The sequence below is a fragment of the Cebus imitator genome, unplaced genomic scaffold (genome assembly GCF_001604975.1).
Source record: "Cebus imitator isolate Cc_AM_T3 unplaced genomic scaffold, Cebus_imitator-1.0 Scaffold427, whole genome shotgun sequence".
Lineage (NCBI taxonomy): Eukaryota > Metazoa > Chordata > Mammalia > Primates > Cebidae > Cebus > Cebus imitator.
The window spans coordinates 258,160-265,426 of NW_016107742.1; the positions used below are offsets into that span (position 1 = coordinate 258,160).

The following is a 7,267-nucleotide window of genomic DNA, read 5'->3' on the forward strand; positions in this document are numbered from 1 at the left end:
GCCTCGGCCTCCCAAAGTGCTGGGATTACAGGCTTGAGCCACCGCGCCCGGCCCCGAGACAGGGTTTCTTCATGTTGGCCAGGCTGGTCTCAAACTCTCAACCTTAGGTGATCCGCCCACCTTGGCCTCCCAAAGTGCTGGGATTACAGGCATGAGCCACTGTGTCCCACCACAGCTGATAGTTTTTAACCTTCCCCCTTCTAGTAATCCCCAGTTTTTATTGTTGTCATTTTTATGTCTGTTAAGCACTCAATGTTTAGCTCCCACTTACTAGTGAGAACATGTGTTATTTGGTTTTCTGTTCCTGTGTTAATTTCCTTAGGATAATGACCTCTCATTAATTTGTTAGTCAACAAATATTTATTTATTGAGTGTCTACTATGTGCCGGGCACTAGGGATACAATACATTGATGAGCAAGAGTGCTGTTCTTGTAGAGTGTAGCAGAGGACAATATAAATTAAATAATTACATTAATAAATGTATGATTACACATTGGGAAATGCTCTAAAAGAAACAGCCCAGGCATGATGGCTCATACCTGTAATCCCAGCCCTTTGGGAGGCTGAGGTGAGTGGATCACCTGAGGTTGGGAGTTCGAGACCAGCCTGGCCAGCATGGAGAAACCTATCTCTACTAAAAATACAAAATTAGCCAGGTGTGGTGACACATGCCTGTAATCCCAGCTACTTGGGAGGCTGCGGCAGGAGAATCACTTGAACCTGGGAGGCGGAGGTTGTGGTGAGCTGAGATCACGCCATTCCACCCCAGCCTGGGTAATAAGAGCAAAACTCTGTCAAAAAAAAAAAAAAAAAAACGGAAAGAAACACAGGTAAATGCAACACTCCAGGGTAATGTTACTGGGAGTAACATGACCCTTGCAAGTGCTCTTTGTGGATTTCTCTACATGCCTTAAAGTCTGGAGTGATTCGCTTTTCATATTTTCTGTTTGGTGTCTTTTATCCTCCCTGTGAGAGGAAGAGAGAATGGAAGGACAATCAATTCCTGCTCTTTTAAAGTTTCAGTGAAGCAACTAAAAAATATTTTCAAACTACAAGCTGATATAAGCAGATTATAAGAAAACTGGGGCCAGGATCGATGGCTCACGTCTGTAAACCCAGCACTTTGGGAGGCTGAGGTGGGCTGATCACAAGGTCAGAAGTTCAAGACCAGCCTGATCAACATGGTGAAAAAAACCCTGTCTCTATTAAAAATACAAAAATTAGGCCGGGCACGGTGACTCACGCCTGTAATCCCAGCACTTTGGGAGGCTGAGGCGGGTGGATCACGAGGTCAAGAGATTGAGACCATCCTAGCCAACATGGTGAAACCCTGTCTCTACCGAAATACAAAAATTAGCTGGGCAGGGCGGTGCGCTCCTGTAGTCCCAGCTACTTGGGAGGCTGAGGCAGGAGAATTGCTTGAACCCAGGAGGTGGTGGTTGCAGTGAGCTGAGATCTTGCCACTGCACTCCAGCCTGGCACCAGGCAACAAAGTGAGACTGTGTCAAAAAAAAAAAAAAAAAAAAAAATTAGCCAGGAGTGTAGCATGCCTGTAATCCCAGCTACTCAGGAGGCTGAGGCAGGAAAATCACTTGAACCAGGGAGAGGGAGGTTGCAGTGAGCCGAGAGTGTGCCATTGCACTCCAGCCTGGGTAACAAATCGAGACTCCATCTCAAAACAAACAAACAAATAAACACAAAACTGGGACCAGGCGCAGCTCACGCCTGTCATCCCAGCATCTTGGGAGGCTGGGGCAGGAGGATTGCTTGAGCCTAGGAGTGCAAGACCAGCCTGGGCAACAGTAAGACCTCGTCTCTACAAAAAAAATGAAAAACTTAGCCAGGCATGGTGGTGTACACCTGAAGTCCTGGCTACTTGGGAGGCTGAGGTGGGACATTCCTTGAGCCCAGCAGTTCAAGGGTTCAGTAAGTAATGAAGTTCAAGGCTTCGTTGTGACACTGCGCTCCAGCCTGGGTGACAGAGTGAGACCCTGTCTCAAGAAAAAAGAAAAAGAAAATTGGAAAATAGAAAAAGAAAAAAAAAAAAGTCAAGATTCCAGAATCTTAACAATTATTTTGTCTCCTATTTTTTTACCACAGCTCCCACCTCCTCTTTATTTTTTATTATTTATTCACTTATTTTTATAAACAGAGACAGAGTTTTGCTCTGTTGATCAAGGTCTTGAATTCCTGGCCTCAAGCTGTCCTCCTGCCTCAGCCTTCCAAAATGCTGGGATGACAGGCATGAGCCACCATGCTCAGGCCCATTTTGTCTTCTGAGCTTATTTCCTGTGCATATTTTTCCTCATACATCACTTGGGATCAATGTAGAAAATATGTTAAAAAAAAAAAAGTACAAGTTATAGAAATAGGGGGAAACCCACTTAGAAGCAAGCATTGCTAATTTTGGCACATCTTCCAATTTGTTTTAATTATGATTGCAATCATGATATGTATATAATTTTGTGTATTAATTTTTTCTAGATGACAGTCTTAAAAATAACATCAGCATATAACAATGATGGTAAGATTATCTCGGCACTCAGGATACTTTTGGCTACAATTAACAGGAAACCCAATTCAAGTTGGCTTAAACATTAAGAAAATGCATCAGGTCACCTAACTGGAAGTCCAAAGGTGGGGCAGGCTTCAGAACTGATTTCTGCAAAGTTCGCTAATACTATCAAGGACTCAGATTCCTTCTGTGAGCCCACCCTGACGTCCGATGTCAGCTTCATCCTGCGGCTGTCATCTGATGAACCACTCCCAAGGCTTCTTGCTTCCTCCTTCACCTCCAGGTGGAAAGAAGAGATGGTTCAGGACCTCTCCCAGAAAAATAAGGTAGACTTATTCCCAGAATAAATTCTGAAAAGCCTCTAGCAATCCTCTCCTCTGGTTTTGCTGATCCAAAATGTATCCAATGATCATTTCTGAACCAAACATTGACAAGGAGGATGAAATTTTCTTTAGATCACTTAGGACTGCCCTGGAGCTGGGTGTGGGAAAAAGGTGAATTATTTAATAAAATGTCAGTTTTTCTGGAAGGAGAAGTAGCTGCTGGGCGGGCAGTCATCCTAGAGCACTGCAGTAGTCCACCCCATCCTTATTCCGGGTTTCACTTTCCACGGTTTCACTTACCCACAGTACAACACAATAAGATACCCTATTTTGAGAGATCACAGTCATATAACTTTTATTACAGTGTATTCTTATAATTATTCTATTTTATTAGATTGTTAATAATCTCTTGCTGAATCTAATTTATACATTTAACTTTTTTATAGATACATATGTATAGGAAAAAAGTATATATAGAATTTGATACTATCCATGATTTCAGGCATCCTCTGGGGGTCTATGAATATGTATCCCTTGTGGATAAAGGGGAGATAGTGTACCCTGTTTTTTTTTTTTGTTTGAGACAGAGTCTAGCACTGTTGCCCAGGCTGGAGTGCAGTGGCGTGATCTTGGCTCACTGCAACCTCTGCCTCCCGGGTTCAAGCGATTCTCCTGCCTCTGCCTCCCAAGTAGCTGGGACTGCAGGCACACCACCATGCCCGGCTAATTTTTGTATTTTTAGTAGAGACAGGGTTTCTCCATATTGGCCGGGGTGGTCTCAAGCTCTTGACCTCGTGATCCGCCCACCTCTGCCTCCCAAAGTGCTGGGATTACAGGTGTGAGCCACCAGGCCTGGTCTTGTTTTGTTTTTGAAACAGAGTCTTGCTCTGTCACCCCACCGCTGCTGGAGTGCAGTGGCGTGATCTGGGCTCACGGCCATCCTGTGTCTCCCGGGTTCAAGCGATCCTCCTGCCTCAGTCTCCCAAGTAGCTGGGACTACAGGTGTGCCACCACGCCTGGCTAATTTTTGTATTTTTAGTAGAGATGGGGTTTCACCATATTGATCAGGCTGGTCTTGAACTCCTGACCTCGTGATCCACCCACCTCAGCCTCCCAAAGTGCTGGGATTACAGGCGTGAGCCACCACCCCAGCCTGTACCTTGTTTTCTATAGACCTCTCACTCCAAGGTACTTTCTCATGTGATCTCCTTATAATAAACACCCAGAAAAGAGTTGCCCATCTAGTCGGAGCCTCCAGTGCTGCTCTCATCCATCCCCCATAGCTTGTGGTCTGAGAAAGCAAACAGCCTAGTGCTTGGAGTCCTCTTTGAATATTTCAAGAGCAATGTAAGTTTAGACATAGGGCATAATTTTTCAGAAAGCTGAGAAAATATCGATTCTTAACTAGTATAACTTTTACCAGATGGTAAACTGATGAACATCCCAATTTCTAACACCATCTATACTAGGGTCAATACCACCTTCCGGGAACCTCTAAGAAATGCTTGAAACTACATGGCCTTGGGGAAACAAAGTCCTAGAGGAAGTTCCTTTTCTTTCTTTTCTTTTTTTTTTTTTTTTAAGAGACGGGGTTTCACCATGTTGGTCAGGCTGGTCTTGAACTACTGACTTCAGGTGATCCTTCTGCCTCGGCCTCCTAAAGTGCTGGGATTACAGGCGTGAGCCACCTTGCCCAGCCACCAGGAAATTTTGAATAAAAGTATGGGAATTCATGAGCAAGTCTTGTGTGTAAGCCTAGGGAGCTGGTAATTCGCCTCAAATAGTACTTTTTTTTCTTTTTTCTTTTTCTTTTTTTTTGAGACGGAGTTTCACTCTTGTTACCCTGGCTGGAGTGCAATGGCGTGATCTCGGCTCACCGCAACCTCCACCTCCTGGGTTCAGGCAATTCTCCTGCCTCAGCCTCCTGAGTAGCTGAGATTACAGGCATGCGCCACCATGCCCAGCTAATTTTTTGTATTTTTAGTAGAGACAGGGTTTCACCATGTTAAACAGGATGGTCACGATCTCTTAACCTCGTGATCCACCCGCCTCGGCCTCCCAAAGTGCTGGGATTACAGGCTTGAGCCACCACTCCCGGCCATTTTTTCTTTTTTTTTTTTTAGACAGAGTCTTGCTCAGTCGCCCAGGCTGGAGTCCAGAGGCACAATCATAGCTCACTGCAGCATCGACCTTCTGGGCTCAAGCAGTCCTTCCACCTCAACCTCTCAAGTAGCTGGGACTATAGGCGCACGCCAGCACACTCAGCTAATTTTTACATTTTTGTAGAGATGGGGGTCTTGCTATGTTGCCCAGGCCAGTCTTGAACTGCTGGCCTCAAGTGACCTTTCCATCTCAGTCTTCCAAAGTGCTGAGATCACAGGCATGAGCCACCACAGCCGGATAAAACTGGACATCTTCATGATTTATATTCACTCACATCAAATCAGCTTCTTCTCAGGCATTTTTCCAAGTTAACATTTAATTATTGTTTACCAAGCAGTTGAAATTGCTGTGTCCCTTACTCCTTCTCATTCTCCCACCATTCAATCCAAATCCCTGTCAGATTTTGCACGTTAGGATTAGAGGTGCCCACTGAAAAGAACTGAGACTCAGAACCGTGAGCTTGTTTTTTTTTCACTGTTGAATTCCCAATGCCAACACACTGCCTGGCATGCAGCAGGTACCCAATAAAGGCAGGCAGGCAGGCCGGGCGCAGTGGCTCATGCCTGTAATCCCAGCACTTTGGGAGGCCGAGGCGGGTGGATCACGAGGTCAAGAGATCGAGACCATCCTGGTCAACATGGTGAAACCCCGTCTCTACTAAAACTACAAAAAATTAGCTGGGCATGGTGGCGCGTGCCTGTAATCTCAGCTACTCAGGAGGCTGAGGCAGGAGAATTGCCTGAACCCAGGAGGCGGAGGTTGCGGTGAGCCGAGATCGCGCCATTGCACTCCAGCCTGGGCAACAAGAGCGAAACTCCGTCTCAAAAAAAAAAAAAAAAAAAAAAAAAGGCAGGCAGGCAAGGAACAAGAGATGGTCTGGGAAGCAGACTTAAAGCAAACATGAGAAGGTTTTGTTTCTTCTTCCTACTTACTCTGAGTTGGAGTTTCAAAAGAAGTTTGGTATAATGATGAGTTTTGGTTTTGGTTTTGTCTTTTTTGGTGCTGGTGGTAGGTATGCATGAGTTGCAGCTAGATTCATCTATGTCTCTTCAGGAGTCAAAGGATGTGAAAGGAAGAGTGTCCAGAATGTTTTGGGTGGGAATGCACAGGTTACTTCTCTGGCCGACTAGGTTGATCTGCATGCCTTCCCGGGCAGCAGAGATTTTATGTTGGATTGCAGTGTATTGAGCACTTGGACCCATCCTTATACAAGCCACACATTTCTCTGCCTCTGCCCCTTCCCCTGCACACTCCTCTGCCGAGAAACTAGGGAAAGCATTCTGTCAGAGATGTTTTGGAGCTGAAGTTTTTCTTCTGGCTCAGAGCAAACTGCAATAAACTCTGGCAATAACCAGCTCCAGGAAGTGCAGGAAATGACACATATCCCCACTGCAGCAGCTTTTGTTCAAAAAGCCGGGTGACTTCATGATATGATCGTGTGTGCTGTGGAGTATATGCACTGAACCAAAAGCTCCTCATGAGTTTTTTTTAAGCAAAGATTATTAGACAAAGCTAAAACAGTTCAGTAATTTTGTCTCAAGGCCAACTCATGTTGAAAAGTTGATCGGATAGCTTTGTACAACGACAGGATCACAGCCAGTGAGGCATGATTATTGCTAGTTGAAAACTTTTCTCAATACCCTGGCATTGGCAATTTTTGACAGTCTCTACGGAAACTGAATTTCAAAATCAAAAATTGATTGTAAATTTCTTTTCTTTTTGAGATGAAGTCTTGCTCTGTTGCCCAGGCTGGAGTGCAGTGGCATGATCCTGGCTTACTGCAATCTGTCATCCAGGTTCATGTGATTATCCTGCCTCAGCCTCCCGAGTAGCTGGGATTACAGGCACCTGCCACCACACCCAGCTAATTTTGTATTTTTAGTAGAGACAGGGTTTTGCCATGTTGGCCAAGCTGGTTTTGAACTCCTGACCTCAAGTGATCCACCTGCCTCGGCCTCCCAAAGTGATGGCATGAAGGGCATGAGCCACCACACCCAGCAAGATTTCAAATTTCTATATGAGTTTGGAAAAGGGATAACACTACCAATGACTTATTATTATTTAGTCTACTAAATTTAAATTTACTATAATTTAGTCTACTAGATTTACTAATTCCTTCCTTTTCTGAATTCCCATAACATTTCTAGTTTGAAGCTATAATTTATTACATTAAGACTGATCTCGGCCGGGTGCGGTGGCTCAAGCCTGTAATCCCAGCACTGTGGGAGTCCGAGGCGGGTGGATCACAAGGTCAAGAGATCGAGA

The 7,267-nt window shown here is 44.9% G+C and overlaps 1 pseudogene; it reads left to right on the top strand.

Moving 5' to 3' along the window:
• Nucleotides 1-6,572: 6,572 nt before the first annotated feature.
• On the top strand, nucleotides 6,573-6,678 carry LOC119468427 (annotated as a pseudogene).
• The last annotated feature ends 589 nt before the right edge of the window (nucleotides 6,679-7,267 follow it).